At 32.6% G+C, this 17,975-nt stretch overlaps 1 protein-coding gene across 1 annotated transcript in view; it reads left to right on the plus strand.

Moving 5' to 3' along the window:
- LOC142976538 (angiotensin-converting enzyme-like protein Ace3) overlaps window positions 1-17,975 on the plus strand; it is a 239,229-nt gene that overhangs the window by 137,089 nt on the left and 84,165 nt on the right. The window lies entirely within an intron of this gene.

A 17,975-nucleotide genomic window follows, 5' to 3' on the forward strand; every position in this document is an offset into this window, starting at 1 on the left:
TGCATGAAAATGATAAAGGATTTGGTAAAACAATTAGATTTTAACTTAATTTAGTATTTTCATGCCGCTGTACCGAGTGTAAGGGTAAAGGCAGTTCAGACAATTTCGTCTCATATATATTTAATTTTTTTTTTCTTAAAGATATATTCCATTAAAATAGCCTTGTTTATCAGCAAAAAGCGTTTAATGAAAAAGTATCGAGATGAAGAGTATTGTATCCTGCACGTGCAGGTCTTTGTCCAATTTTCATCGCAAATAAAGAATAGTTGCAGTTAAAAGAACTATCGCTGCGTCTTTTGCAAGACTACAAGTCTTTTCTACGCTCATGACCTAAAAGTCAGACAGAACATAAACCTTCTGTTATATAAAGACATTATCGACAAGGCTAAATAAACAAGAGTACAAAGCCCTATATATCCTCGCGAACTAAACGTTACAGTAGGTTTTTGATACCATTACACTAAACTATTTGGCAAGCTTACGAGCTTCTAAGAGGCACTTGCCTTAATGAATATTCAGTTCCCCAGATTAGCGAAACCACAAGCGATGGATATTATGCTCACATATTGGATCTAAAGTCAATTTTCCAACTTATGGATTGCCAATTAAGCTCCAAGCGAACATTTGGCCAACATTGGTGCCACTGATTGAAGTTTTTGAACCAATTTTAGCCGGTGCATACTGCAACCTATATTTTTAAATTCATAAATGAAATTTCACAAACAAGATAGGTTTATTGCAAAGTTATGTTTTGATTATTTTTCAAACGTACATAAGCATTATATTTTTACCACGCATTGATTTAGTGTATTAGTAAATATATGTTATAAATCTGAAACAAATTCAGAGATTATATTTTTAACGTGTTAACAAAAATAAAAATAATGATCCAACACTTTCGCAGATCAAACAAAATATTCCTCAGCAACTACAGATCGTGTCGTGATTCAACAAACTTTTCTTTTATTCAGCACTTAAGGCAAAGCGGACCTTTTAGGACAGTACAAGGAATATAAAAGTCAAATCATTACTCGCAATGTCCAACACTTTTATGTATCGCTTCACTGAATATTCGGGATACAAAAAGCTCTTAGCAAATATGTGCATACGTTGAAGGAAATGGGTGTGAAAATATACTGCTTTTGTGGTCTATATAACTGCTGATCATAAGGTCTTGATCGGGCAAAGGCCTTTCTAAATGATAGTAAAATATTTCTTAATAGTAGATCTGAGTTGGTAACGTGCCCCGTAAATGGCAATAGGCTCACTCCCTTATTAGCAGTGACTAGTACCTCGATTCTCTACCACTATCGACTACCGACAACCGGCTAGCTATCGAAATTTTGACATTTAGAATGTACTGCCAAAGTGTTTCCTACGACACCCGTCAGAGGCGCTGATCATATTTTCATACAAAATTTTTCGATGACAGGTCGGTTGTCGGTAGTCGATAGTAGTAGAGAATAGAGCTACTGTAAGGCTGCTTCTGTGATAAGACCAGTAGTGTTGACTACTAAGCATGAGGTCTCGGGTTCCATTACCAGGTGGGTCCACGTACTTTAGTTTCCTTCTAATTTATATGAAAAAAAATCATAATAGTGGATGGTACTTCGGTGACGTGGCCGATAAATAGCAATGCAGAACTCATATTGTATTCCTCCCTTTCCTCGTATTTAACAAGGAACGACTGCGTAACATTACGTATGTTTGGTTGTAAAAAAACCTCTATGCCTTTTATTCGGTGTCTGTTTAAAGTCTCGACGATCTGAGGCTCAATTTTGTACGTCTTTGTAGTATTCTTGTACGATAAGGCCGTCTTTAGAGTACATTAAGTTAACTACAGCTATTTGCCGGCAGATTTAGAATTTTATACGAGTTGAATGTTGTAAGAAATGTGTTTAAGTAGCGTTTTGCTTATGTAAACGTTTTCACATGAGAATTGCTGCTTCTTTTATTTGGTTTTATTGTAGCTGTTTGATAGAAGCTATTCTATTTGTAGTTTTTATGTACGTTTTAAATTGTTTCTTCTTTACATTGCTTGGTCAGTCAACGGTTGTTTATGTTAAAATAAGGTTTAACATTTTTATGACTAACAGTTCAAATCTGTACCTGACTTACTTGGTCTCCAGTAATAAGCATAGGCCCTCAGGTGTTTGAAAGTTTTTTTTCTCAACATTTTCTTATAACTACACAACAAAGTACAAAGCTTGATATTTTTAGTTTTCTAATACGAATAGTTAAACAAGGACTTTGAGAATTTTCTCGAAAAATCAGTTCTTTTGTGTTTTCAATGGTTTTGAAGTTTTTCATCTTAAATCTAGTGAGACTAAATCCTATTATAAAGAAGCAGTGGGATTTAAAAGTCTCGTTTGATCGCTATGTCATAACTTTCTTTCTTCAAATGATGTATTTTCTATAGCAAGAAAAAGCAAACTTATTGTAAATTTACATGTGCAAAAAACGTTTCAAATTTTTTTAATACAAAATAAGTTTTTTTTAAATGCGTTAAATGACTACTACTATAACTGCCCGTGACCAAGACCGGTGTAAGTCGGTGGGAACTTCTAGTAAATTATCACTAACAATTTTCAATCGCCCTTGAGACTCGTTGCATTATAGTATTATGTTGTACAATTTACTAGAAATTCTGAGTCTACTATAACGATAGAATAAGCACCTGTTCAATCACGGTTAATAAACATCTTGAAATAATTTCTCAGATTCGAGATAGCACAAAATATACGCTCCATAGAATTTCTGATAGTTACAGTAATAACTCATAGGGAATTAAGTCGACCGTATTATTTTAGCAGCAATAACTTCGAAGATCACTATCTGTATCAACGATTATATGGAAATAAAACAAAAAATATTGTTTATTACTTTGTACCTAATAAATAAAGTGTAACAAATAAAATTGCTGATAAAATGTCCAAGTGAAAATATAGTACCATTTTTTTTATTTGACGATCAGTTATAACCATTTGTTTATTCGTGAAAAAATATTTTTAATACCCATATTAGTTCAATCGAAGTTTTAAGTTACTTTTATGAGCAATATATTCTAAAAAAGTGATTCACAATTAGTATAAAATAGTATCAAAATTCAGTAAGTAATTAATAGCAACATCTTCGGAATTATTTACGATGGTCGTCTTAAAATAAAATTTAAATAAAACTGAATACTTTAAATTTTGAAATAAACCAATAAAATCTTTCAAATTGAGCAAGTTATTGCAAAACGAAATGAAAACTAATAATATAATCGAATTCTAAATAAATAAAAGTAAATCTCGAACCGCTATTCAAAAAGGTTAATCTCAATCCACTTAAAAACATTTTACACTACGATACACTTAGCTAAATGAAGCATGAAGTCTCCATTTAATTTGCTAGGAAGCTATACGGTAGTACAAGTGGAACAAATCCTTTCAAAGAACACCACAGTATCGAGACGAAGTGCTTTGAAACTATTCTAGAACAAAACGTTTAAACCGTAGAATAGCATGCTTATTTAAAATTGCATACCGAAATGCATATTCGAATACTTTAACTGGATTTAAAATAACAATGAGATGCTTTAAAGTAATTTTGTTAAAAACGTTTCGTATCCTAGAACGATTGTGAGGGCATTGAAACATAATATGCCTTGGCAAACTTTTTGGATAGAACTGTTTTAATATAATATATTAAAAAATATATAAAATATGTATTGTAGAAACCATCATTTACGAAAATCATAATTTAAAGCGTATAGAAAAAAATATATGTATAATATTTCTTAATATTCCCAACGCTGCGTGTCCACTGCGTCAGAATCGGAGCGTACCTTAAGGTTTTTTTGTCTGTATTTCTATGATACTGCGTCCACTGCGGACTGCTAGCTATAAAGTCTCGCGTATTAAGTTTCACCTCCTTTCGGTAAAAGATCCAAGATTTCAATTACCTCTAAACTGGATTCCATTAATTGTTCAGTATCATTCAGCCCTTAAAACTGTAATAAATAGACAATTTCACATTTATAATGCTTATCACGTATCTCATTTCACAATGATGATCACTATTCAGTACATTGCTGCTTTGACGTAACGTGTTAATCACTATTATCTACGGGAGAAAACAATGTACAACATAGTGGCTTTCAAATGATTATCAACTGAAATACATGATAGCCCCCCAGATATGAATATTTACAACTTCGTCCAAACATCGCCGTAAACTGCGAACTACCGCTTCATTCTGTCAGAACGATGGCTGTTCTAGGAATAACACGCTAGCAGACAGGTACCGCAGAGATCTCGGGTATTGTAATGTAAGCTTGATATATTGCACTGTCTTCAAATAGCGGTCGGAAACGCCTGTTGATCTTGAGGCTAGTTAATATATGATATTCCGGCCTGTCTTTGAGTTGAGCACGTTAGTTAAGGTGCAATGAAACTGTTAGACAAGTAACTACAGCACCTATGTTGAGCTTACCAGGAGGTAAAAGATCGGTTGGTTAAGCAACCTCTGCCTTGGTCATTATTTGGATGCTTGGCCGCTTATGGGTATTTTAATTAATATAAAGATAATAAAAATAGTTTACAATAATGAAAAAACAAAGACTGATGTGAAATCTATTACTTTGATATTGTGATGATAATATAATCAATCGTTTTAAGCATTATTGTCTACCCTTTTTTCGTTTAAAAAGAGTAGAATAAAATCACAGTAGTTGAATCAACTACTTACAGTTTCTAACACTTAGAGTCTTAGAGTTTCAAAATTGCACATGAAATATGCAACTCCATTAAATAAACCAAGTTTATGTTTCCAAAGGGTAAGTTAAATAAAACTAGTAATACATCAAAACATTAGACTGTTATCCATTGCTAATGATGCAACTACATCCTGAATACTAACATCTACTTGCTATTCAGTAAGGAGTTTGACTCGTTAGTTCTAAAAACTTTACTACATAACTTATATTCGCTATGTTTTGATAGTAAATGTATCGGGAATGTTATCGTAATCTTATGTGTTATGTTATTTTCTTTGTTAAGGACTGTATTTTTCCGGCAATTTCTGTGTTTTCAGTGGTCGCTTGGCTTAACATGCTTATGCTCTTATACAACTGAAAGTTGCAATGAACGATAGACACAGCTTATATATAAAAACGTAATTAACAAATCTAGTCAAAACTTCAAACCTAGTTTCAAACTTACTTTTGAAAGGATTTTGTTTCACAGGATGGGAAGTTAAACGCAAAGATGCATGGGACTTGTACGTATTTTAATGAATGGGACGTCGAAAAAGTTTAGATATTCCAGAATAAATTTATCTAACGATGAAAATCTATAAACTTTGTCTTACATTTTCTAGTTATTTAGGTTTATTGCCTCCTTTAATATAATGTTCAAATCCATTACTCGCGCTATCGAAATTTATACGACACGAGTCATAAGTGAAACCAATCTATCACAACGGTATCAGAATACGTTCACAGTTAAACAACAAATAATTTTAGTATAATCATATTTACTTGGTAACGGGATGATTTCAATCCGTCATAGGCGGGTCGTGATAGTTTGAGTTCAACGTTTCGTATCTAAATAGGTTAACTGTGTGAATACAGTATAGATAGTGAATAAGTTTCGTACGGTATATGTGCTTTACTATTTCTCGTCGAAATTTTGATAGTTGTTATACAATGAGTGTGTGTAACAATAAAATAATGAGACAGAGTTAGGGTTAAATGATGAAGAAAAATTCCATGCTTAAGAATTTTGTCCTTTTTTTAAAGAGTTAGGAGTATTTTTTTGTCTTGGCTCCTCATGCATCCGCGTGACTGGATCGTAAAGCAATTCATATAAAGTTAATAGTCTTTTTATCCTTTGAAATAGAGTGGCTATGGCTTTGATCAAAACGTTTGCTCTCTTACGAAACGAAGTACCAGGAGTATTCTTCTAATTTTCTTTAGTAACATTTATTAAATATTGTAAGATTATCAAGCCATTGTAGAATCAAAACTAATTCAAGAATAAACTAAACGAGCGTAACTAAAGCCTCTAACATTCAACATACTATTTTGAGACGAAAGAAACCGATATCATCCGACTTCACCCGAAGCCAACAGCTACAAGATAATGCCTTACTAAACTAATCCACCCTGTGGTATGAACATTGAGAAATTACACAGTCACTAAACACGAGGGTTCGAGTTTGTAATAGGTTTGGTTTATGTTTACGCTACTGTAAGTCACTTTGTAATTTCTTGTATAGCTTTGAATTGTTAACCTTTAATGTGTTACAAAGGAAAAGTTTTTGTATAGAAAAAGTTTGTTTTCGAAGATGTTTAAGTCTTTTTCTCTGTATTGTATCCATTATAATAGATTATTTATTTTCTTGAATAATACTTATCATTAAAATATTTTGTCCGAACTTTCACGTATCTCGGCCGTCTCTACTTATTATTAGAGACACTTTAAAATTTTAGGTGAAACTACACAATCAGAATCATTTTCATCAATCATTTCATACGCAAAAGAACAATACTTAAAATTACTGTATCATAAAAACCTCTTCTAACGATTTAATTAAGTATTAAAAAAAGGAAACAAAATATTGCATCTTGGTGATTGAAGGGTATTCGTAGATAACATTTCTCCTCCTAAATCTATTCGCATTTTATAATATTTTATGTTCCACAAGAGTTCAGGCACTCGAGAACTTTCAACGATAGAAATTCAATATAGGCTCGCATTTATTCACTCCCTAGGGCGACGCGCTGTGGTGTAAAATGTTAGTACATGAAATTTACAGTTTTAGTTTTAAAACTACGAATATGCAATAAAAAGTTGTGTGTAACACTGAAAATTTCAGATACTTTCAAATCTGGATCCAAATATAATTCTAACACACGGTTTTCTAAGGACTATTGTATCGCCTGCGTATTCATTAGACTTATGAATATGACATTAATAAATTACTAAACATACATAATCTCTATTACAAAAGTTTAGTTTACAGTCTATTGTTTTATGTACATGTTTCCAATGAGTCCAACTTACAAAATTTTTATTGTCAAACTTTCATACAATTTTCATACAAAATATTTCGTAAATTAAACTGGATGATTTAATTTCGTGCAAAATCACGAAACTGCTGACGTTTTAATTTATTTATTTCACGTCATCCGTCATCATTATCATTGTTAACACATTATTTTTGAATAGTATCAGATGACACAGCAGAAAACAACAGATACGTATATATTTTAACAGTATGTAAAGTCATAAATAGTAATTTAAGTGACGGTAACATATCACTGACATGGTACAAATATATTTTATTATAGTTTTATCCCGTGATAAAATATAATCATGTCACTTTTATGAAATATCCGTATGCATAATTATGCATAAAAATATAGTTATAAATCTGTTGTCTTGTTTTTTGTCTCCACAGTCTACAAAAATAGTTCTTACAACTGTAAAGGGGCTGATTTGATATTCATTCATCATTTTTCGATAACTTCGAATACTTTACTACCTTTGCGAACTTTACTTAATATAAAAAATATATATTTTGCATCTATTTTAAGTGTTGATAAACTTCAATGTATTTATTTGAGTCATAGGCTTCAAAGCCAAAATCAAATGAAAATTGTAAAATGTATGCACGTCTTATTTCTTTAAGAAGATATTTATCAAGAACCGAGATCGCATACGTTCCATTTGCATCCGATTTAAAATCCTATCTGACGTGTGCAATCTGCCCAATTCTGTCACGAACTTCCCACATACAGTTTCTACTGGCCGAATGTTCGAGCTCAAATAGCATACATTCCGTTTATCCCGCTCGCTGCACGAATAGCTAGACTATATGGTAACTAATTATATGCGGATTCCGTAAACAGAAACACTACGGGTTTTTTGACCTATACATATATTACAAGTTCTGATTTTGCTATGGATGGATAGGATAAGTTCCTGTTAACTAAAGTTGCAACTGCGCCTTGTAAAAAAACCATTACGAAAAATAATGCTAGGATAATAGAATAATGCAGTAAAGGTGCTTCCTGCAATGCGAGTGGGATTCCAAACGCTAACCAAGACCACGGGCTATTGTGTATCTCAGTTGACAACCGTTTGATAGCCACTGTTCTGTACATTGTATGTTTTCTTAAATAATGGCGACTCGTATGTTATGGTGAAGCTGCAATGTACTGCACAGTGGCTGTCCATTGATACCACGACTTTGCATTTCTCCTGTTACTGCAAAAAACCAAGTTTAATTAAATGTTGTATAAACTGTACACTAACAAATAGTAATAAACAAATGGTGCAATTACACTAAAATGTTCATAAAACTTTATAGTGGGTCGCAGTTGTATCTTAAACAAACTCCTTCAAGTTAACGACGTGTCTTTATAATGCATGTTCCACTTTATTATGACTACAATAACTTGACGTTAAAGGAAGTTGTCTCATATTTGTTGTACAGAAAATGTTCTCAGAAGTAGTTGCACTAACTAGTTGGTAAACGGTGTAAATAGATGGTAAATATGATATTTTCTCTTTAGAATTCGGAGACTCGTTTATTAAACCAAGCAAATAGGCTGATTTCGATGAATGATGGCTTCTGCAACAAAGCTTAAACATTAAACGTCAAGAAAATCTCTCCTAGATACTTTGAACTTATCATGAACATTTCCTTTCAAGATTGTCAATGACTATATCCATGGCGAATTTCTCAATCCTAATATTAAAATGCAACGGGTCTTAAACGCGATTGAAAATTAAAGGCTGGTATACCTTATTATCCTCGCTGTACTATCCAAAATATAAAATTGTTTATGTGTTACGTGTGTAGATGTTAGTGAAAAACGATTGCCGAAATTACTTATTTATATTTCTATTAAAGCATAAATTCGGAAGGATTCAAATTCATGACAGTCGTCTCCTAATAACCTACTTTCAACAAAATATTTCCCCTTAACATTTCTTCTTATTTTAAAGTAAAGAGTCGTAACGCGTCTTACCCGCAGACAAAGAGTACACGGTACTTCCATTGCATTGTTACCATCTATATTCATTATAAGTCATGCAAACTCTTCGGTTTCATCATTAGCATAATTACTTTCATAAAATATTCATTTGGGATGAGCCCAACTTCTCTAAGAATGACGAGATTTAATATTATTCGTATAAAGAATTTGCTTTAAAGAAATTAGATTAGCTTTCTTCGCGTAGTAATATCTTCGTTACCTCATGTGTATGATCTTTAATAAGTATTTAAGACTACATACTCGAGCTACCTGACTAGAAGATATTTTATGTTGATTTAGATATTATAGGTAACATACATTATGCAAAGAAACAATTATTTCAAATAAAATATAATGTATGTGATTTCTTCCACTATCGAGTATAGACAACTAACGTATAAAAATCGCATCAGCATCTCTGTTTAATTTCGCAAATTCGATAATATTCAAGTGATTTAAATGTCAAAAGCGCTAGTCGATAATACCGAATAGAAAATAGCGTTACAGTTCTTAGAAAAGGAACGAAACTTTATTCACTGCAAGAAATAAATAATGTACACGCCAAATACACGCAATACCTTCGAAACTCCTTGTAAAACACGATTGACAGAATCAGGCCACATCGTTTGCTAATGGCCTCTTCCCATCACTCTGATGCAGTTCAATATATAAACGATACACGTACAACTAAACTTAGATTTAGTAGGTTTAGAGTAGTAGATAGAAAGTTCTAGGTATCCTTGATTCTAATGAAATAAATTGCAGTAAAAAAAGTGCAATATATGTAATATGTAGGTATACCTATTTGGTTTCGTGACTAGTGCCTATTGGATTAGTTGATAATGCTTTCCGCTTTTTATATTTTATTTTTCAAATACGATATCACGAGCTTATCCGTGAGCCGTAAAACCGACTTTCGATATGACAAGACTCACAATGCGTTTTGTTGTATCTACATAAGACAAGTGCAGTAATTGTAACAATACAATCCTCTCAATGCGTAGCTTGTTGTGTCAATAGGGTAATTACGCGGTATTTTTAAGTAGTCTCAGTAGATTCCAGTCTTTTTCCTAGAAACTTCTAATCGGTACGTGGGTGTAATAGGCCTTATGTCTATTTCCTTAGAGATAAAGACGAAACGTTTATTTTTAGCCGCTTAATCCTGCAATGAGTTAATTTATAAGAAGGAAAAAGTAAAAGAAATAAACTTGGCCGGTAGTAGCCGTAAGTTATTACGAGGCAGTAAAATGTCAGGTAATAGATGAAGGCAGGCGTCCGCCGTAGAATACAAATAAAAACTGAGTAAATCATAACTTTTACTTGGCATATGAACTGAAGTAGAACATCAAACGTTACTTCCGAAGAAATTACTTGTAAAAGTTCTTTCTTTTAGTAAATTTAGAACTTAGTTTTGTATTGTTTGAATTTTTCTTATAGTTAGGTGCTTTTGTAGTTTACCTGAGTGACGTCATTTTTAAGCAGTGCTTTTGTTTTACACCTAAATATCCAAATATTTATCATTGCAATCATTTTCACGTACATTCATAACACACAAAAAATCAATTCATCAGTACCCACTGTCTGTTTGCGTCTAAAAAAGCAATCAAAAACTTCAACATTTTTTTTATTTCAACCAAATTTTAATAACTCTTGCCTGTATATAAACTTAACCCATCTAATCTTAGCTAGAAATAATAAAGCCGGATAAACCTTATAACATTTTACCATCAGACCACTTTTACCTATACAAATAAATTTATAGCATCTACATTGGTTACTTAATCACCGCATACGCAACCATAAATGAAAGTTATGAACGTTTTATTAACCCTAAGAATATACTGTATTAGGAACAAGGAACTTTCGATCGAAGTATTGAGATCACTGATCGTGTAGTATAATAGAGTCTACGCACGAAGTCGCCGACCCGCCGACGTAATGTCGGTGGATTTTGCCGGCGGTTTTATTTCTAAAGAGAGACTACAAGTCGCTTGTCATACATACATACAGAATATAATGCCTGTTATACCCGTAAGTGTAAGAAACAGATGCACATATCGCCATTTACCTACAAATTTAGAATTATTTTACCGAGCACGTTACCAGATTCCGGCCAATAGTATTTTTCCCGACCCAGGAATCGAAATCGGGACCTCATAAACAGCAGTCAAATACACTATCGACCGCGTTAAAAAGACAGTTGACATAATTCTTTTGAAAAATTAAGGCGCCAACATTAGGTCGCTGACATGTGTTGGCGGGTCGGCGACTTATATGTGTTGATTCATTTATTGGAACAATGTATGTAGAACAAAATTATGTTAGTTCGATTGGGGGCAAGGAAGTAAAACATTGGGATTTTATTGAGTTCAAGCTCCGTTGCCCAATCTTGTTAGCGTTGTTTTAGAAGAATGAGAGTAAATTTACCGTGAATTGTATTATTATATGGTGTTCTGTGACGTGTGTTATATTGATTTACGATTACTACCAGTGCAATCTTAGGGAAGTATTTTTCTTATTTGTACTAAAAATTAATAAAGCTTGCATTTTACCCCAGATTGCGTTTATTCCCGTATAGCATAAGATTATAAAAGTTCTGATTAATAAAGCATGCGTATAAGTACAACTATCAACATTCCATAAGTTTCAGTATATCTTGCATAATAACCGTTTGACTTTTTATACATTTGCTGTCACGTTTATAATCTAGTGCTGGGATCAGCCTTTAGATTCACAGCTACTAATGATATATCAATTTTTAGCATAAAATCAGTAGCTCTATTCTCTATTACTATCGACTACCGACAACCGACCTGTCATCGAGAAATTTTGTATGAAAATCTGATCAGCGCCTCTGACGGGCGTCGTAGAAACTCTTTTCAGAGCATTGCAGTACATTCTAAATGTCAAAATGTCGATAGCTAGCCGGTTGTCGGTAGTCGATAGTGGTAGTGAATCGAGGAGCAAAAGTACGAGTAGAAATACTAATCCAGAACGTATTTCCTCCGAAAGCTATTTTCTCAAAACACTTATGCGCTTTGCTTATGTCATCATTTCAATGCATACTGTTACGCATTTTCCCCGTCAAAGTGCTGAATCACTATCGTTTATGGCCTGCGTCTTAAAGTGCTTTCAGAGTCCGCTATACGTATACTAGTCGAGTATTTGTGTCACACACTGTTTACTATAGCAGTGTTTGAAATTGTGCATGAAAATGTGGTAACGTACACTGCAGTGCTATAAAATTTAGCCATTTTGATTATGAGAGATTGAGTTCCTTGGAAAATGGGACGATTTGATAAACTTTGAATAATAATTTGTTATTCTTTCATGGGTAAACAAAAAATATTTGAAACAATATACAGAGCTTTGTATAAAAGTATGATATAGTCGCTCCATATATCGGAAATTCGTAATGCCTTTTTGGTACGGTAATAACAGGTCAAGTCTAAAATATTGTGCTTCTAAAGCAACATTAGCGTTCAAATTTTATTTCAAAGCTTTAGGGTAAAGAGAATTTTATATCCAAATTCCAATAAAATAAAAAGTATTCTACGTAATTTTAAAGCAATTTGCGCCAGCCAGCGTAAAATAACAACAAAAATGTATTGGAAATTGGAACGGTTATAGTGTTTTCAAACGCGTGTTTTTTTAAATTTGGATAACCGCAAACGGAACGTGACGTCACACAAACTGAAATAGGACAAAGGTGCTGTAGGCGACGTGTGAAGAGAAATCTGTTCGTCACAAATGTTCGTTTTATAGATAGTTTTTATTGGGCCTTATTTTATGGCTACCGATATATCTAAATGTAACGTTTCAGCTTTTACGGTTACGTTATATCCGTATCTGATTCTTTGTATTCGGTTATCGGGGATTGTTTATGGATGCAAATTGTTTCCGATGAGCGGACCTTTGTTTGATCAATCTGCAGTTATTGAATTATAATAAAATTTTATTGATATTGGTACATTTTATCATTTTTTTTGTTTGTAATGTTTTTCAGACCAAGGAAACTTCTTCATTACTAATTATATTCTTTACCAATATAGTCTATTTAATCATTTACAATACACACTATACAGAGATGTTATGAAACTTGATAAAAGTAAGGGTTTATGAGTCGTTTAATTGACAGTAGAATAAATTTGAAATGAAAAGAAAAACAACAAAACTTGATTCGAGAATGCCGTAAAAATTATTTCTCGAATACACTTATTCCACGATCGAAAGATCGAAGCTTAATCGTGCTTAAAAATGGCTTACTTCAGCAAGACAGTTATCTTCTACGTTAACAACAAGTGTTACCCGTTATTAAAAAGGAAGCAGAAAATCCTCTAACAATTACAATTTTATGAGACGCTTTCGAGAAAATCACAGTTCTGTTTATAGCAATATCGTAAAGTCTTTATATCCTGTTCAGATATAAAAAGGTCATAATATTACGATCGACTAACAATGGTTGTAAAACTCTTAAACGATTTATTGAACTGTTCTTCAAACGTTCGAGATAACAACTCGAAGACGTTTACGTTACGTTTTTAAAGATGCTTATCAAATGTGCCTAATGAATATACGCCATAATGATATATTATGAACTTTCATCAAAACATTATATGAAACATGACGATAACATAATTAGTCGGTATCACGGTCCTTCGTTTCAGAAAACATTTATATAAATTATAGATCTTACAATAGAGCATTAAGGCGCTTCAACAAAAGTGCAATATTATTTCAGTAGAATTCGTTTAATTTGTTTGTTTCATTGTTATTAGACGCTGAACGGAATGATATATGGGGTCGGCTACAAATAGGCTATTGGCTACCCAGGGCGTCGTTAAGAGCAATGAAATCATATTTCTCCAGCAAATATCGGAAATAAATGGTATTTTCAAATGTTTTGGGAAATATACGTTGAATTTCCTTGAATTGTATTCGTAACGGTAGGCACTTAGACCTCAGTAATTGAAGGTAGAAAAATCTTTATAGAAAATTATTAATGTAAATACAAATCTTATGTAAGTTGAAGAAATCCATTTGATGCTAAAAGGCTCTAGGTTACGAAATTTATTTTTGGCGCAATTAATTTTACTTGGCATATGTAATACCGTTTAAGCCTCAGCTTTCTGAGATTAGTCATCCCGCAAGCTTACACCTAATGTTACGACGTCAGAATCCACAAAATTGAAACGTTTCCCATCAAGGAAACGTTATTTGAGCGAAATCTCCATAATACCTGTCCCAATATGCGTTTAAACATTTCTAAAATATTCCCTTTATGAGATATACTAAAAATGTCTCATTTACGTGTCAGCTGGAAAATCAAGACCTATTTTAAGAAAATTGATGTTCGCATTCTCCGACGTAAGAGCGAACATTTTGGTTGAAACCTTACGAAGACAAATGGTGTCTCATTACTATCGCTCGGTTATATGAAATTCTTGGCGACGCCTTAAGATGCCATAATAGTGCTTTCGATACTTCGGATTACAGTTTTGCTGCAGTTTGCGGTCGGGGTGAAATTAATACTGTCTGGTTTCTTTTGTAGGGGCCTTAAGGGTTTTAATTAAAGCTTTATAATGAGTTGCTTATTAATTAAGCATCGCATGATAATAGGATTGAGTATTGGCGGGCTTATCGCCGATTATATCTGGTGAGTTATAATGAATGATTAGTATCTAATTACCAACGGTTTATGCTACGAATGTGTTAGTGTTTTTAAAAGGGAGATAACATTGCGCATAAGTATAATAGTTGTCATTTTATTAGTTGAGCATTGGAATGACAACACTTTTTTGGTAGCGGTGCTCATTGTTTGGAATGTGTATTGAATTAAACCTAATATCTGAAAGAAATCCAATGCACTACAATAGTACAATCAGTCATAAAAAAATATAGAGAAATTGCCTTTAATCTGACTCTTAAAACATATTTATTTATCAGAGCGTCAATAACTGAAATCGGTACTCTTCTGCCGAAAGCGAAAATATTTCGTGGAAAAATCTGTCGAGGTTAAAATAAATCAATAGAAAAATAAAATATTCCAAAAGTGTGATGAAATTCATTGCTGGGCTTTTACAGCCGAGTCCCGGCGCTCGGACAAGGACCCTCTACAAGAGATATTGACCTAAAATTTATTCATACAACAACACATGCCCATTTCACTGCCTACATTTCAGTGCCGAAAAAATTGTTTCTGCGAAACTAGGCACGAACAAAATTTACATATAACTGATATTACTATGTAGTAAAGTTTGTTACCTAGATCGATTTTTTTTCTCGCTGAATAAGGTCACGACTTGGTCTCTTCTATTTTTTTTAACATTTCAAATGTCCAAAAACTTAAACACTCTCGAACACTCGTTCCTTAATATTTTTTGTATATTATGTGTTTTTCCCCAACAAACCTGAGCTACCGCATTTCGATAATCGCAATTTTTTGTGACTTTTTACTAATTAGTAAATGTGCTGAATAGAGGTTCGGTGCCTCGCGATATCAAAAATACTTGATAACGTGTTTGAACTATCCATTTGTAAAAAAAATAGCACGGTAGAATGATATTTATAAACATGGTTTAAAAGCCCTGATCCATTCATCTATCAAAGAGCGTTATTCTAAATTGTGAACTAGAAGTAACAAGATTAAACAATTACGCAAAGTGTAGTTTAAAAAACTAATGCAATAATTATATTTCTACTACAAAAGTGGGTCAAAGTTTGTTCCAAACTTCGTTCTACTTAGTAATGGTTTTGTTATTGCCTTCCAATTTGGCTAAAGGGGCTTATTCACGCTAGTAAAATAGTTTCCAGAATTGTTTTAGGAAACAAGGGAATCGTTATGCAAATTATATACCTACATACTAGCGATTGAGAATTTCGTCTGCATAGGAGAATTTCTTGATTTTCTGACTACTTTTCGTAGCTCGAACTATTTGTAAAAAGTTAAGACTGTGTAACATTTTGGTAACAAATGATTTCATAAAACTGATTCTGTAGTTTCAAAGATTCACTATAAATTAGCACACGTTTCATTTTTAAAAAGACAGCTTAAGTAAAAAAAATGTGCGAAAAAACTAATTAAGACTGCATTTATTAACACAGATGAAGCAGAAAACGTCCAAAATACCAATGCATTAAAAGCCTCCGTTAAACAACATATTGATTTCTCATTTTTGGCGTAACGTGTTCTCGCATAAAATTTATAGACGTGTATTCAGGCAAACGGTATTTTTGTGACAAATTACATATTCACATTGTCACATTTGATAAATGGTAGCCCTGGCGGTAGGGTTTTGACTTTATCAATTGCTTTTTACTCGCTACCGTAGCTACCTACTTGAAAACTCGTCTGTGGCTTTTAAAACCTTTTAGTAATATTATTTATGACGTCACTAGGTGTCGTCTGCGGTTCCACTTGAGTAATGTGTTTGTAAACTTTATCGTTACCAAATTCTAGTGAAAACTAAATTTTAAAAGCTGCTTTACAGATTCGAGTTACTATAGAGCTGAAAGACTACATGTGTATTTAAATTTTAACTTTCCAAGTAGCAGAATAGGCAAATATTTATCATTATATAACATACACATCTCACTATAATTTTTGTGAAAAAATGTATTTTTTTTGTATTTGCTCTAGTAATCCCGATTTTTACGAACTAAAATTGAAACGATATTTATTGTTCTGTATTTTATCATTTATGATATTATTTATCTTTTTGAAAAGCAAAATTTTATTTTATTTGGTAAATAAATTTATCCATATTGATCCAATTTCCTAGAAGTATCAATCAATAAAGAATGCTCATCCAGTAATATTAAACTGCCCTGAATTTTATGAAAATATTTTCACAAAAATCCATAGAAAAACGCAAATAAAATTAAACATAAATAAATATCTACCATTTGCTTTGCGTAAACAGGAAAAACATACCCTACTACGTATTTTTTGTCAACTCGAGGTAAGGTCAATGGCATTTAGGGACAAAAAACGGTGATTATTTATAATATAACATATGAAGCCTCATTACTACGCTTTGTATTGTACACGGTGTTAATAAAGGACTAGTATACATGATATTTTGGTTTATAAAGAGAATTGAATCTACCTATTTTTGTCTCATATGGCAATTATTTGATCAATTCGACTAGCCCTTCTCAAAAACCTATTTATTTAGACATTTACAAAGTTAATTTGATAGTACAAGAAGTCAGTACATAGAAAAATACAACAACTAACGTCGAGCACTTCATTTAAGCAAAGCCTCATAAAATAGAAGATGACAATCACTTAACGCATGAATATCATCCAGTTATTTCAATAGCCATAAATACTTCAATTTATTATTACGTAGAGACGCTTGCACCAAATATTCAACTCACGGTTTTAATAAAAGCCTGTATTGGTACCGACTTACTGAGATATTCCGTGTTCCGTTCGAGTTTTCTAGTGAAAAGTTTTACTTAGCGAACAACTCGTATGCAAAAGATACGTGCAGTTTTCAAGACGTAGAAATGTTTCTTTTTTGCATTGATTTTGCAAGTTGTTTGTGGGAGTAATAAGTTGTATTTACTGTAGTTAACTAATATGCAAAGGAGAGTCTAGCCTTAGTTTAACTTTATTACTTTTCTTTGTCCCGATTTTTCTATTTTCAGTAGAGTAGGACTTATAATTTGGATATAATAATGTATACGTGTTCAACAGCCACAGTATGTGCAACATAACTGGGTTCTGAATCTTCAAATAAATTTACAAGTGTTCCTTAAAGTCAATGCAATATTTAAGTGTAAAAACAAACGAAATCATGTTACACGAAAGCAAAAAACATCTAACATTTCTATTTGTTGAAAAGATTTGAATGTATTCAATTCCAATGTCAACGGTGATATTACTAATCCATTCGCAATGTTTACCAGACATGTAAGCGTAAATATTTATATGTAAAAT

This window comes from Anticarsia gemmatalis, chromosome 11, assembly GCF_050436995.1.
Source record: "Anticarsia gemmatalis isolate Benzon Research Colony breed Stoneville strain chromosome 11, ilAntGemm2 primary, whole genome shotgun sequence".
In the NCBI taxonomy this organism is placed as follows: domain Eukaryota; kingdom Metazoa; phylum Arthropoda; class Insecta; order Lepidoptera; family Erebidae; genus Anticarsia; species Anticarsia gemmatalis.